The sequence below is a fragment of the Rhinoderma darwinii genome, chromosome 1, assembly GCF_050947455.1.
Source record: "Rhinoderma darwinii isolate aRhiDar2 chromosome 1, aRhiDar2.hap1, whole genome shotgun sequence".
NCBI lineage: Eukaryota > Metazoa > Chordata > Amphibia > Anura > Rhinodermatidae > Rhinoderma > Rhinoderma darwinii.
Genome location: NC_134687.1, coordinates 515,778,006 through 515,794,941, shown reverse-complemented (window position 1 = coordinate 515,794,941; position 16,936 = coordinate 515,778,006).

The following is a 16,936-nucleotide window of genomic DNA, read 5'->3' as shown; positions in this document are numbered from 1 at the left end:
ACCGACTTGCCTTGAGATGGAGGCAGATCAGTGATAAAATCCATGGAGATATGGGTCCAAGGTCTCTGGGGAATGGGCAAAGAACATAGTAAGTCCGCTGGTCGGGACCTGGGAGTCTTGGACCTAGCACAAATTTCACAAGCGGCGACATAGGCCTTAACGTCTTTAGGCAACCCATTCCACCAATAGTTTCTGGCAATGAGGTGCTTGGTACCCAGGATGCCTGGATGGCCAGATAGTGCGGAGTCAAGATTTTCCCTGAGTACCCTTAGCCGGAATTGCAGGGGAACAAACAGCTTGTTCTCAGGAAGGTTCCCAGGAGCTGAACCTTGATCAGCCGCAATTTCAGAGACTAAGTCAGAATCAACAGAGGAAATGATTATACCTGGGGGCAAAACACAAGCAGGATCTTCCTCCGAAGGAGGGCTGGCCATGAAGCTACGCGACAGTGCATCAGCTTTAATATTTTTAGACCCAGCCCTATAGGTGACCAAAAAGTTGAATCAAGTAAAAAACAACACCCATCGTGCTTGTCTCGAGTTTAGCTTCCGGGCAGATTCTAGGAAAACCAGATTCTTGTGGTCGGTAAGGACCGTTACCTGGTGCCTCCAGGAAGTGGCGCCACTCTTCAAATGCCCATTTAATGGCTAAGAGTTTGCGGTTGCCAATGTTATAGTTACTCTCAGTGGGCGAGAACTTCCTGGAGAAGTAGGCACAGGGACGGAGATGGATGAGGGACCTGGTACCCTGGGACAAGACAGCACCCACTCCCACCTCGGAGGCGTCAACCTCCAAGATGAATGGCTCCATTTGGTTAGGCTGAATCAGCACTGGGGCCAAGATAAAGCACTTCTTAAGGACCTCAAAAGCCTGGACCGCCTCCGGAGGCCAGTGGAGGAGATCAGCACCTTTGCGAGTAAGATCCGTAAGAGGCTTAGCGATGACCGAGAAGTTAGCAATAAATCTCCTGTAATAATTAGCAAACCCCTGGAAGCACTGTAACGCCTTCAGGGAGGCAGGTTGGACCCATTCAGCCACAGCCTGAACCTTGGCAGGGTCCATGCGGAATTCATTAGGAGTGAGGATTTGACCCAAAAATGGTATCTCCTGCACCCCAAACACACATTTTTCGGTTTTAGCAAAGAGTCTGTTTTCCCGAAGGGCCTGGAACACCTTCCTGACATGCTCAATGTGGGAGGACCAGTCCTTGGAAAACACAAGTATGTCATCAAGGTACACTACAAGAAATACCCCCAGGTAGTTTCTTAAAATCTCATTTATGAAATTCTGGAAGACCGCGGGAGCATTACACAACCCAAAGGGCATGACGAGGTATTCGAAATGACCTTCGGGCGTGTTAAACGCAGTCTTCCACTCATCCCCCTCTTTGATGCGGATAAGGTTATACGCCCCCCGTAGATCAAACTTAGAGAACCATTGGGCCCCCTGAACCTGATTAAAGAGATCAGGAATCAAAGGAAGGGGATACTGGTTCCTTACAGTGACCTTATTCAAGCTTCGGTAGTCAATGCATGGCCTAAGACCACCATCCTTATTCCCTACGAAGAAGAAGCCAGCACCTACCAGAGAAGTAGAGGGGCGAATGTAACCCTTGGCCAGGCATTCCTGGATATACTCTCTCATGGCTTCACGTTCGGGACAAGAGAGATTAAATATCCTACCCTTAGGGAGCTTAGCTCCTGGTACCAAATTGATTGCGCAATCATATTCTCTATGAGGAGGTAACACTTCGGAGGCCTCCTTAGAGAAAACATCGGCGAAGTCCTGAACAAACTCAGGTAGCGTGTTCACCTCCTCAGGGGGAAAAATATAATTAACAGAAAAACATGACGTCAAGCATTCATTACCCCACTTGGTAAGGTCCCCAGAATTCCAGTCAAACGTGGGATTATGCAACTGCAACCAGGGAAGGCCTAAAACCAAATCGGACGATAATCCCTGCATCACCAACACAGAACACTGCTCCAAATGCATGGAGCCAACAATGAGTTCAAAAACAGGGGTATGCTGCGTAACATAACCATTAGCAAGTGGAGTAGAGTCGATACCCACTACCGGGACAGGTTTAAGCAAATCAATCAAAGGCATAGCTAGAGACATAGCAAATTCCACAGACATAATATTAGCAGAAGACCATGAATCCACGAAGGCGCTGCCGGTTGCAGACCTACCCTGAAAGAGACCTGAAAGGGAAGCAAGATCTTATTAGGTTTCATATTTATGGGAAAGACCTGTGCGCCCAAGTGACCTCCCCGATGGTCACTTAGGCGCAGCAGTTCTTCTGGCTGCTTATTCTTACGCCTAGGACAGTTGTTCACTTGATGCTTGTCATCCCCACAGTAGAAGCAGAGACCATTCTTCCTGCGGAGCTCCCTACGTTGTTGGGGAGACACGGAAGCCCCGAGTTGCATAGGTTCATCCGAGTTTTCCGTGGAAGAACGAAGCAACGGAACCTCGGGAGCCATCATGGGGGAGCCAGAGGAGAAAGCACAAAAATGTTCAAGTCGTCGTTCCCTGAGACGTCGGTCAAGACGTACCGCTAAAGCCATAACCTGATCTAGAGAGTCTGAAGAGGGATAGCTAACTAGCAGGTCTTTCAGGGCGTTCGACAGACCAAATCTAAACTGGCACCTCAAGGCAAGGTCATTCCACTGAGAAGCTACACACAACTTCCTAAAGTCAGAACAGTACTCCTCAACGGGTCTCTTACCTTGACGTAAGGTCACCAGCTGACTCTTGGCAAAGGCAGTCTTGTCAGTCTCGTCATATATGAGCCCGAGAGTAGAAAAAAAAAGATCAACAGAGGAAAGTTCAGAGGCGTCAGGAGCCAAGGAGAAGGCCCATTCTTGGGGCCCGTCCTGGAGCCGGGACATAATTATACCCACTCGCTGGCTCTCAGAACCTGAGGAGTGGGGCCTTAGATGGAAATAGAGCCTACAACTCTCCCGAAAGGAGAAAAAAGTCTTCCGGTGCCCTGAGAACCGGCCAGGCAACTTGAGGTGGGGTTCGAGAGGTGAGGTGGGGGGCACTACCAGGGTAGCATCATGCTGGTTACCCCTCTGAGCCAGGGCTTGGACCTACCGGTCCAAGGGAGAGGCCCCTCATTTGCTGAGCCAGGGTCTCAAGTGGGTCCATAGTTGTGTTAGGGACCATGGTAGAAAAGGTATATGGGCCTGTGATTATGTAATGACGGGGTAGGGAGACAGACAGGTGAGCCCTAATCTACCCGCCACTCAGTCCCTGCCTACTTGCATGGCCAATCCTAGGTGACGGTGTACAACTGGGCGACGGTCCCTACGCTCAATATGTGTACGACAGACAAAGAGAAAAGGGTACACAGAAGCTAAGGGAAATAGGGCAGTTGCCCACGGCAACACCGTGAGCAACAGGAGTAGTGAACGAGCCGAGTCAAACCAGGAGTGTACGAGGTACCAAACGCCGAGCAGGTGCGTAGTCAGTAAAGCCAGGGTCAAAATGAAGCACGGTCAATAATAATAGCAGGAGCAGCAGAGCCAGGAAACAGGAAAGAATCACAGGCAAAGACAAGCAGGAAATCAAGGTATAAATAGGCCGAGGGCAGGAGCTAGAACCGTCTGGCCAGGCTGTGATAGGTTCTCCCACTCCTGAGCCTACCAGCCTGAGTAGTAGCAGGTCGAGTCACTCTATCAGACCTAGGAGCAGGTGCAGACTGATTAACCACGGACGTCGACACAGAAGCTGTGTCTGGCAGATTCTTTACACTAGTCCACTCACAATCCACCTCACCCTAAGGAGCTGACTTTATCGAAGTGATCTCACCATATGTCTAGGTTGGCTGCTATTAGATTTAAGGAGATTATTTATATCTGTTGGTTGGGTATATATATCAGTAGAGAGTCCTGTTTCAGTTTTGCGAACTGTTGTTTCAAGGGATTGTATCGCTGTAGTAGATTGGACTAGTGTAAATTTTATGTCAGCATCTACAGTATTTAGATAACTATGAAAAAGTTCAAGCTCCCTTGTTGTGCCTAACCAAAAAAAGAAAATATTGTCTATGTATCTCCACCACCTCAGCACATGTCTGAAGTGGTGGGATACATAGACCCATTCCCTCTCCAGCGATGCCATATGTATATTTGCATATGTAGGTGCTACATTAGGACCCATTGCAGTACCTCTCCGCTATATATAGAACTGGTCCTGAAATACAAAATAATTGTATCTCAGGAGTGTCTCTAAGAGTGCAAGTATAAATTCAACACATCGAATGGAATAACCACTATTTAGTAGAACTTTACAGACTGAAGCAATGTCCCTTTGATGGTCAATCAATGTATATAAGCTCACTACATCGAAGGAACATAGAACAGCTGTGGAGGGAATCTCTACTGCTCTTATCTTCAGCAGAAAATAAGAGGTATCCCGTATGCACGAGGGCGCATTGATAGCATACTGTCGTAATACTCTATCTAGAAAGATAGATATGTTGGAAAACTCTGAGCCCATACAGGAAAATATAGGTCTCCCTGGAGGTTTATAAAGAGACTTCACTGGATGTTCTATATACAGGAATCTCTTTAGACTTTCATATATGTTATTATCATGTAGAGCCCCATAGAGGATCCCCCTAATGCGTCTACCTATATTAAATTTAGGATCATGTTGTAACTTTCCATATACTTGTGTATCCTGTAACTATCAAAAGAATTCCTCTACATAATATTTGTACCACTACTGCGATCCCCTTATCTGCAGGCTTTATTGTAACCTCTTTATTCCTTCTCAGCTATGTCAATGCTTCCATTTCCTTTGTGTTCATATTCGGATGTTTAAATCTCAATGTTTTAAATTTCTCGTTCAGAATGTTCACATCTAACTTCACCCCTTAACGCCCTATGACGTGCTTTTTCGTCATAGGGCGTTTTATTGATTGACTATTATTGATGGCCTGTTAATGCGAAATGCTGTACTATTATGACATTGCGTTAACAGGCTACTGTGTCTCTAGACATAGTTTTAAAGCAGTTATAGCTTAACGGTGCCATCTGCTGCATGGCCAGGACCGGAGCTAGCCTCCGATTCAGCTGATTATCCCCTTAGATGCAGCACTCAAAAGTGAGCGCTGCATCTATGTGGTTACTAGCAGATCCGCACCCCGTGATGCAATCGAGGGGTTACCGATGGCTGTTTTGGCAACCGGAGGCCTAACAATGGCCTCCTATCTGAAGCCTGCCTGAGCCGGCGCTATCAGCCGAGGGTGTAAGTTGTATGTTACAGCTGACACCCTACTGTAACAGCAGGGAACGGAGCTACGCTCATTAACCCCCTAGATGGTTAATCGATTGCGGCATCTTAGTGTTTTCTAAATGTGATTGCGGGGGTGCCGATGCTTGCTATGCCAACCAGAAGTCTAACAATGGCCTCCTGGTCTGCCACCTACGAAAGCCCATTAGGCCCTGCCCAAGAGGTGGAGCCTAATAGGATTGCAGTCAGTGAATGACTGACAGCTCTAATCATTGCACTACGTGGGTAGTACAATGCATTGGAATAAAGATCAGGGCTTCAGGCCTTCAAGTCCCCTAGTGGGACAAAAAAAGCTATAAAAATGTTGTATAAAAGTATAAAAATGAAAGTTATAAGTTGAAAAAACAAAAACTGCCTTTTTTCCTATAATAAGTCTTTTCTTTTAGGAGACAAATGAGAATGTTAAAGTACACATATTTGGTATCACCACGTTTGTAACAACCCAAAACGATAAAACTAGAATGCTATTTTTCCTGCACGGTGAACACCGCAAAAACAAAAAAGAAAAACTATGCCAGAATCGATATTTTTTGCTGCCACAGTGCGCTCTTTAGATGCTGCCACAATGCCCTCTGTTGATGCTGCCACAATGCCCTCTGTAGATGCTGCCACAGTGCCCTCTGTAGATGCTGCCACAGTGCCCTCTGCAGATGCTGCCACAGTGCTCTCTGTAGATGCTGCCACAGTGCACTCTGTAGATGCTGCTACAGTGCCCTCTGTAGATGCTGCCACAGTGCCCTCCGTAGATGCTGCCACAGTGCTCTCCGTAGATGCTGCCACAGTGCCCTCCTCAGATGCTGCCACAGTGCCCTCCGCAGATGCTGCCACAGTGCCCTCTGCAGATAAAGCCACACACACCCCAAGTAGATAGCTCCATTGAGGCTCCCTCTAGGAGTGGAATCCCCAGCCAGAGCATTGCCGATGCTTTGGCTGGGGATTCCTCTACTGTTAGAGGCCCTGACATCACTGTCCATGCACAGTGACGTCAGGGGATCCTCCTGTACCGGAATGTGATATCAGGGGCAACCCCAAAGCTGAAGTTCCGGAGCAGAGTACTAATATAGGCTCTGCGCCGGAACTCTGGGGAAGCCATTAACATCAGTGTCCATATATGGACAGTGATGCAAGGGACTTGCCCAGACCTGGAGTCCCGGAGCAGAGCCGCTTCTAGCATTCTGCCTGGGATTTCAGCTCTGCTCCTGACATCACTTTCCATATATGGACATGGATGTCAGGGGCAACCCCAGAGCTGGAGTCGCAGGCAGAGCGCTAGTAGGCTCTTCCTGGGACTCCAGCTGTGCTCCTGACTTCATTGGGACTCCTGCTCTGGGGAAGACCCTGACATCACTGTCGATGTATGGACAGCGATGTCAGAGGCTTCCCCAGTGTCTCAGAGCAAAGCCTATATTAGCGCTCTTCCCGGGACTCCAGCTCTGGGGAAGCCCCAGACATCACTGTCCATATGTGGACAGTTATGTAAGAAGATTCCACAGAGTCCCGGAGCAGAGCCGATACTAGTGCACTGCCCGGGACTCTGCTCTGGGGAAAACCCTAATAGCACTGTCCATATATGGACAGCGATGTCAGGGAATTCCACAGAGTCGCAGAGCAGAGCCGATACTAGCGCTCTGCCCAGGACTCCGGCTCTGGGAGAGATCCTGATATCACTGTCCATATATAGACAGCGATGTCAGGGAATTCCACAGAGTCCCGGAGCAGAGCCTATACTAGCGCTCTGCCCGGGAGACTCCGCTCTGGGGAAGACCTTGACACACTGTCCATATATGGACAGCGATGTCAGGGAATTCCACAGAGTCCCAGAGCAGAGCCTATACTAGCGCTCTGCCCGGGAGACTCCGCTCTGGGGAAGACCCTGACACACTGTCCATATATGGACAGCGATGTCAGGGAATTCCACAGAGTCCCAGAGCAGAACCGATACTAGCGCTCTGCCCAGGACTCCGGCTCTGGGGAAGCACCAGACATCGCTGTCCATATGTAGACAGCGATGTCAGGGAATTCCAGAGTCCCGGAGCAGAGTCTGTACTAGCAGCTCTGTGTGCCGTGGGCCGCAGATGACAGCCCCAAGGGCCGCATGCGGCCCACGGGCTGCGTGCTTGAGACCCCTGCTCTAAGGGATGCAGTTGCCCCATATCCACTAATTATATATAGGAGGGGAAAAAACCTCCAGGACCGGCTCGTACATAGCCACTTTACTGAATGTCCGTCACAGACAGGATGGTTACCGGATAAACCAACAGGCACATATAAATGTGGATTGTGCAAAGCATGTAAATACGTAACCAAAGGTAACACCTTTCAGAGTTCAGCTACAGGACAATCTTTCATGAACAGAGAATATGGTAACTGCAAATCCAAGGGGCTAGTGTACATGGCAACAGGCACCTGCCCACAAAACTATGTGGGTAAGACCATCCGGGAGTTTAGGAAAAGAAATCTGGAGCATATGGGAAATATCCGTAGAAAAGAACATACGTGTCTAGCGAGAAACATGCTAGAGAAACATAATAGCAACACTGAGGAAATTACTTTTCAAGTAATATAGGTAATGAGATCGTCAGTACGTGGAGGGAATTTAAATAGGCTCCTCCTCCAAAAAGGAATGTAGATGGATCTACTGATTAAAAACAACAAATCCTGAGGGTATTAATGACTACATATCCTATACTAGCTTTATTTAACATTATACATCACCCAGTCTGTTTATCTTCTTCTCTGATCCACCCATTGATCTGAGCTACTGCTAGGATTTTTCTAACACGATTTTGTTATTTGTTATTTGTTATTTGCCTATCATTATAAATCTAGAGGACCACAGCCTTTATTTTATGATATACCTGTTCACACCTTATGTTACCCCCTTACCAATGTTCATAATGTGGACGCAGCGCATATATACTTAGAGAAAGCATTGGCTGTCACATTCCCCTGACGTGGAGGAGTTTTTGGAACAGTGTTTCAGCCCACTGCTACTGGGGACGCTCCATGCACTGATTGACAATGCATAGTCTCCAATCACAGCCCCATACGTCATCTCAGGGGAGGCGGCACTACGCTGCACTATGATTGGCTGACCTGGACGCACCCCCACCTACGTGGGTGTGACTGGCATTACGCACTGGGCCCTTTCCATTGGTTCAATATGCACATGTGGGGGGAGTGTCTTCCACCTTAAAAGAAGTGTTTGGCCACCAACAGTGGCTAGCTTACTATGTCCACGTTGTAGCACGATTTGTTGCATTCAGTGCATTGTACACTTAGACTACTAGAATGCTAGAAGATCTAATAGATTGATTGCTGTAGGCCCCTGAAGATTTGCGGCAGGAAAAGATAGCAAAGAAACGCGTAGGGCTAATAGTGGGCAGGATAGGAATTAAGGGTCTTAGCACTTGAACAATATTCCTTGCACCTAACTTGGATGTGCTGGACTTGGATTGAATCTATCTACCTTGTACAGATCTCTATAGGTGTGGCTATTGGGCCCCACCTATATCTCTGATATTCTATGTTCAGTTTACAAACATATATAAAAACAAATAAAAATAGATAGCAACTAAGGTACAAACTGGACATGAATATATGTGATATGTTATTTATTTTTTTAGCATTATTACCTACCACACTAGATTAATTTATTTTGTATCAATACAAAGTGCGAAAGCACTAGACACATATTCTTGATACATTGTATCATTTATCTAGTATAAGCTGACATACTTATGATACAAACATTGGCAGTGAAGCGTTGACTGCCAATTTATATATCCCTTAAACAGGTCAGAGACTCAGTGAAAATAATCTTAACTACAAATGTTGGAGAAAACTAACAGAAATTGAGAATTACTGACAGTGATTTAGTAGAAGATATATTTACCACAAGGGTTTGTTCTGAACGTCCTTCTTGCGAAGAGACTGTGTGCGAGTCATGCCCTGCTTGGACATCCTAAGACTTCTGGCATTTACATATATATTTTTATATATATATATATATATATATATATACACACACACACACATACACAGTGGATATAAAAGTCTACACACCCCTGTTAAAATGCCAGTTTTCACGTAAAAAAAATCAGCAGGACTTTCTGGCAGGTACTTGTGTAGTGCATGTGACAACAATCTCCCGTATTCTTAATATGTCTGTGCTGTGGGGTAGGGTGGCAAGACGGAAGCCTTTTCTAACAAAGAAAAACATCCAAGCCCAGCTTTGTTTTGCAAAGACCTTCATCAAATCTGCCAAAATCATGTGGGACAACATGTTATGGTCTGATGAGACCAAGGTTGAACTTTTTGGCCTTAATTCCAAAAGGTATGTTTGGCGCAAAGCCAACACTGCACATCCCCAAAAGAACACCATGCCCACAGTGAAGCATGGTAGAGGCAGCATTATGCTTTGGGGTTATTTTTCTGCAGCTGGAACTGGGGCTTTAGTCATGGTGGAGGGAATTATGAACAGTTATTGGCACAAAACCTTCAGGCCTCTGCTAAAAAGTTGAGGATGAAGAGGAATTTCCTTTCAGCACAACATGACCCAAAGTATACCACCAAATCACAAAAGAATGGATTCACCATAAGAATATTAATGTTTTGGAATGGCCCAGCCAGAGCCCAGACCTTAATCCCATTGATAATCTGTGGGGTGACCTGAAGAGGGCTGTATACAGGAGATGCCCTCGCAATCTGACAGATTTTGAGCGCTTTTGCAAGGAAGAGTGGGCAACAATTGCCAAGTCAAGATGTGCCATGCTGATAGACTTCTACCCAAAAAGCTGAAGAAAGGAGGATGATCACAGCACCAGAGAGAATATTTGATGTAATATAATGGGTGAAAGCTTTTACAGGAACCTGATCCAAGGTTCCACAAATGGAAAAAACAAATGATCTACCCAAAAAGACTGAATGCTGTCATAAAGTTAACGGGTAATTCAACAAAGTATTAGTTTAACCCCTTACCACACCAGGACGCACCGGTACGTCCTGTATTGCAGTGCTTTAAGGCACATGGAGGTACCAGTGCGTCCTGGCTAAAAACTGTCACCCTGTCAAAGGGCAGGGTGACAGAACTGTGCCGTCAACTGTTTATGACAGTTGATCGGCACAGTAAGACGGCAGGGGACCAATCACAGCGGTCCCCGGCCGGCGATTGCTGTGTTTGGTGAGTCACAGCAGACTGACCAATCACAGCTCCATGAGGGGGTGTACGTGATGGCGCTGGCTCAGAAGCTGAGCCAGCGCTATCACCGCCGGGTACCGGCTGTCCGACACCCTGCTGTAATGGCCAGGACCGGAGCTAGGCTCCGATCCAGCCGATTAACTCCTTAGATGAAGCGATCAAAGCGATCGCTGCATCAAAGTGTCTTCTAGCCTGTCGGCAACCCTGATGGTTGCCACGGGCGTGGGTTTCAGCTGTTTGTCACAGCTGACATCGTGCTCTAACGGCCAGGATCGGAGCTAGGCTCCGGTCCAGCCGATTAACCCTTTAGATCGCACCCTATGAAAAATAAAGGAGGGATGATCCAGCGCTGTTTGGTATTTAAAAAGGAATCAGTGTTCCCACTTTTATTATAGTAGAAAAAATGGTAAAATATGAACAAACACAGTAGCGAGGTGGTTACAAGTAATATAGGTTGAAGCTTGCGCGTTTCAAACACTATCAGTGTCCTTATTCATGGCTGGATCAACCCTCCTTTGTTTTTCTATGTTACTCACCGTGAGCCGTCACGGAGATCCGGACGAAGTTTGAACGCAGGACGCAGGACTGGTGAGCTGGTAGTTTCCTCCCTTTGGGGATTTTTCTCTATTGCACCCTATGGTTGCTAATGGCAACCATCGGCACCCGCGGGGGTTCCAATGGTTGCTATGGCAACCGTAGACTAACAATCGCTTCCTACTATGGAAGCATATTAGGCCCCGCCGGGGGGTGAAACCTGATAGGCTTGCTGTCAGTGAATAGCTGACAGCTCTAATACACTGCACTATGTAGGTAGTGCAGTGTATTAGAATAGCGATCAGGGCTTCATGCCTTCAAGTCCCCTAGTGGGACAAAAAGTTAAAACAAGTGAATAAAAATTTTATAAAAAAGTTAAAAAAAATAAGTTTCATGTTAAAAAACACTAACAGCCTTTTTTCCCATAATAAGTCTTTTATTATAGGAAAAAACGGAAAATATAAAAAAAAGTACACATATGTGGTATCCCCGCGTCCGTAACGACCCGAACTATAAAAATATTATGCTATTTTACCCGCACGGTGAACACCATAAAAAAATAAATAAAAAGTCACTACCCCTCCCAAAACAGAAATAAAAAAAGGGATCTAAAAGTTGCATGTACCCCAAAATTATACCATTAAAAACTGCAGCCTGTCCCGCAAAAAACAAGCCCTCCCACAGCTTTTTTTGACGGAAAAATAAAAAAGTTTGGGCTCTCAGAATATGGTGACACAAAAAATTAATTATTTGAAACAAAAGTGATTTTATTGTGCAGGTGCTGCAAAACATAAGAAAAACTATATACATATGGTATCGCCGTAATCATACCGACCCGCAGAATAAAGTAAAATTGTCATTCATAGCGCATGGCGAACGCCGTAAAAAAAAAGAATAAAAAATATCAGAATTGCTGGTTTTTAGTTACCTTGCTTGCCAAAAAATGAAATAAAAAGTGATCAAAAAATCTCATGTACCCCAAAATGGTACCAATGAAAACTACACAACAAATAAGCCCTCACACAGCTCCGGTGGAGAAAAAATAAAAACGTTCTGGCTCTCAGAATATGGCAATGCAAAATGTGCAGCGTGTCCAAAAGCGGATAAGATTGGGCACCATTTATCAGTGTGACACCGGCCACATATCTATGAAATATTATTTATTTACCGCATTATTATACCCTCTTATTATACCCTGATGTACCCCACACAGCTTACATATGCCCTCACATTATAAACTGAAATACCAGCAAAACCCCAAACAAAACAACTAACAAGCAAAATCTGCGCTCCAAAAGCCAAATGGCGCTCTCTCCCTTCTGAACCCTGCTGTGTGCCCAAACAGCAGTTTACGTCCACATATATGGCATCGCCATACCCGGTATTTCTCATCAGTGGCACAAACTGGGCACAACATATTGTGCACTAAAATGGCATATACCTGTGGAAATTTGCAATTTTCACTTTGCACAATCCACTGAGCATTCATTTCTAATAAAAAACACAAACATGTGTGGTCAAAATGCCCACTACACCCCTTAATAAAATGCCTTCAGGGGTACAGTTTCCAAAATGGGGGTCACTACTTGGGGGTTAGTTTTACTATTTGACCCCAGAGCCCTGCCATTGTGGGCTAATGCAGCAAAAATCACCAATAGGCCTCACATGCGCCTTTCACTCCTAAGCCCTGTCATATGTCCAGGCAAATGATAAATGCCTTGAGGTGTGTAGTTTACAAAATAGGGCCACTTGTCAGGGTTTTAGACTCTACTATGGTACCTAAGGGAGCTCTGCAAATGCGAAATGGCGCCCGTACACCAGTCCAGCAAAATCTGCGCTCTAAAAGCCAAATGGCGATCCTTCCATTTTGAGCTCAGCCGTGTGCCCAAACAGCAGTTTAGGGCCACACATGTGGTATTTCCATACTCGGGAGAAGTTGGGTAACAAATTGTGTGTTGTTTTTTCTCCTATTACTCCTTGTGGAAAAAAAAATTGGGTGCAAAACTACATGTTTTTGGTAAAAAAAAATATTTTTCATTTTCACTGCCTCATTCTAATACAATCTATGAAACACCTGAGGGATCAATACGCTCACTACACACCTAGATGATTACCCTGAGGGGTATAGTTTCCAAAATGGAGTCACTTATCAGGGGTTTCTACTGTACTGGTACCTCAGGGGCTCTACAAATGCGACATGGCACACAAAAAACAGTCAACCAAAATCTACATGCCAAGTAGCACTCCTGCCATTCTGAGCCCTGCGTGTGTCCAAGCAGCAGTTTATTACCACATATGGGGTATTGCCGTACTCGGGAGAAATTGATTTACAATTGTTGGGGCGCATTTTCTCCTTTATTCCTTGTGAAAATGAAAAAAATGCAATATTTTAGTGGAAAGAATGTAGATTTTAATTTTCACTGCCTAATTCCAATAAATTCAGCAAAAAAACAGTGGAGTCAAAATGCTCACTATACCACTAGATAAATTCCACGAGGGGTGTAGTTTCCCAAATGGGGTCACTTTCGTGGGGTTTGAACTATTTTGGCCCCTCAGTGGCACCGCAAACCATTCCAGCAAAACTTGAGCTGCAAAAGTCAAATGGCGCTCCGTCCTTTCTAAGCCCCGTTGTGTGTCCAAACAGCAGTTTATTACCACATATGGGGTATTGCTGTGCTCAGAAGTTTGCTTTACAAATCTTGGGGTGCTTTTTCTCCCTTATCTGTTGTAAAAATGAAAAAATCGGAGCTAAAACTACATTTTATTAGGAAAAATTAGATTTTCAATTTCCCGCCATAATTCTCATAAATTCTGCAAAAAACGTGTGGGGTGAAAATGCTAACTATAGAAATATTCCTTGAGGGGTGTAGTTTCAAAAATGCATAACTTTTGGGGTGGTTTCCACTGTTTTGGTCCCTCCAGGGCGTTGCAAACACGCCATGGCACTGAAAACTATTCCAGCAAAATCTGCTCTCCAAAATCAAAATGGTGCTCCTTCCCTTGTGAGCCCTACCGTGGGTCCAAACAGCAGTTTATTACCACATATGTTGCATTACCGTAATCAGGAGAAGATGCTTTACAAATTTTTGGGTGCTTTTTCTCATTTATTTCTTGTAAAAATTAAAAATTTTCATTTTTACAGACTAATTCCAAAAGGGTCAAAATGCTAACTATACCCCTAGATAAATTTCTTGAGGGGTGTAGTTTCCGAAATGGGGTCACTTTTGGGGGGTTTCCACTGTTTTGGCACCATAAGACCTCTTCAAACCTGACATGGTGCCTAAAATATATATTCTAAAAAAGGAGGCCCCAAAATCCACTAGGTGCTTCTGAGGCCTGTGTTTCAGTCCAGTAGCACACTAGGGCCACATGTGGGATATTTCTAAAAACTGCAGAATCTGGGCAATAAATATTAAGTTGCGTGTCGCTGGTAAAACCTTCTGTGTTAAAGATTTTTTTTTATTACCAATGAATTTTGGCAAAAAAAAATGAAAATTGTAAATTTCCCCTCTAGTTTGCTTTAAATCCTGTGAAACGCCTAAAGAGTTAAAACACTTTTTGAATGCTGTTTTGGATGCTTTGAGGGGTCTAGTTTTAAAAATGGGGTGATTTATTTGGACTTTCTAATATATAACGCCCTCAAAGCCACTTCAGAACTGAACTGGTCTCTGAAAAATGGCCCTTTGAGAAATTGCTGCTAAAGTTCTAAGCCTTGTAACGTCCTAGAAAAATGAAAATACTTTTAAAAAATGATGCAAACATAAAGTAGACATATGGGAAATGTTAAATAGTAACTATTTTGTGTGGTATTGCTATCTGTCTTACAAGCAAATACATTTAAATTTAGAAAATGCTAATTTTTGCACATTTTCTCAGAATTTTGTGGTTTTTCACAAATAAACACTGAATATATCGACCAAATTTTACCACTAACATAAAGTACATTGTGTCACGAGAAAACAATCTCAGAATAGCTTGGATACATAAAAGCATTCCAGAGTTATAACCACATAAAGTGACATATGTCAGATTTGAAAAAATTAGCTGTGTCTTTAAGGCCAGGGGTGAACCTAGCCCCTCTGCTGCCTGAGGCGAACTATAAAAAGGCGCCCCCCCCCCCCCAAATCTAGTTTTCTCATTACTAGCTTTACACAAACACGCAATATATACATTTTTTAAATAGGAAAACATTTGATGTTTATTTGTTAGGCCCTGTTCACATGGAGTATTCTGACGAGTTTTTTGGCGCGGAAACCGGAAAACTCGTAAAAAACCAGCCGAAAATGCCTCCCGAGAAAGACGGGACATGCCCTATCTTCACGCGTTTACGCCTCTGACCTCCCATTGACATACTACTGACATGGTACTGGATCATACCCGAATCTTCCCAGCACCCCTGGTGGCGGTGGGTACCGGGGTAATAAAGGGGGTTAGTGTTAGCCTCTGCACCGGCTAACACTATGCCCCGCCTTAGCAATGGATGCGGTCACTCAGCCGGCGGCCATTACTAAGGCAGTAGTAATAAAGTTTTAAAAAAAAACAAAGACATAGAAAATAATATTTTATTGAAATAAAAATAAACCACACAACCCTCATTAACCATTTTATTGATAATAAAAAAAGCTGTCATCGAAGTAGTCCTGGAATCTAAAATCTTGTGTAAGAAAACACACACAAAATGATTAGTAACACATGTGTTAGGCTTAGATACAGGGCCCATGCGTGATACTGTCTGTGGGACCCTGTATCTAAGCCTACCACAAGGTAGGCTTAGATACAGGGTCAGGCAGACAGTAATCTTATACAGTAATACAGGGCCCATCAGAGAGGATCACACATGGGCCATGTATCTAAGCCTACTATGTGATTGGCTTAGATACAGGGCCCAGCAGACAGCATCACACAATCTGTGATCCTGTCTCATGGGCCCTCTAAGCCTGCTACATCGTAGGCTTAAAGGACTTGTCCAGTCCCTAAACATTGATGGCCTATCCTCAGGATAGGCCATCAATAGCTGATGTGTCGGGGTCCGTCTCCCGGGACCCGCCAATCAGCTGTTTTGAAGGGGCCGCAGCACTCGTACGAGAGCAGCTTCCCCTTCATTTCCCTTACTCGCTCACACTGTGAATCGCCGACACGGATTCACAGTGTGACCTGAATGAAGTGACCGGAATGAAGGGGAAGCAGCTCTCGTACGAACACTGCGGCCCCTTCAAAACAGTTGATTGGCGGGTCCCGGGAGTCGGACCCCACCAATCAGCTTCAGCAGACAGGGATATTAATCTTACCCTCCTCTTCAGCCGCGGTGGAAGCTCTGTCCTAACTCTATCCAGGATCACGATGTTGTGCGCGGCGCATAGCGCTGTGACGTCAGGACCTCCACTGCGCTCCGGAACCAGGAGGGTAAGTACTGTCAGTTACTATAGTAACAAGGGCCCGCGGCCCAAGTTACTATAGTAACTTTTATTGATGTGGTGCGGGGGGCTGCGGGCCCCCCTGGCTTCGGGGCCCGGTCGCAATTGCGACCCCTATAGCTACGCCACTGCCTATAATATTGCAACATACACTACGCACAATACTGCTACACAGTCTACACACACAATACCAGTATATACACTATATACTCTACACATCAGTTTTCCCACTATTTACACAAAAGCACAGCAAAAACAGTTTCTAAATTACTGCTGCAAAACTACAATGTGTGAATGTCCTTACAGTATCATATGTACACGAGAATCATATATATACACATACACACAGATTATATATACACATATATATATATATATATATATATATATATACACACACACACATGCACACACATATATAACACACATTTACACACTCATACACACACTTACCTTCTATGTAGGATCTCTAATGCAGACAGTC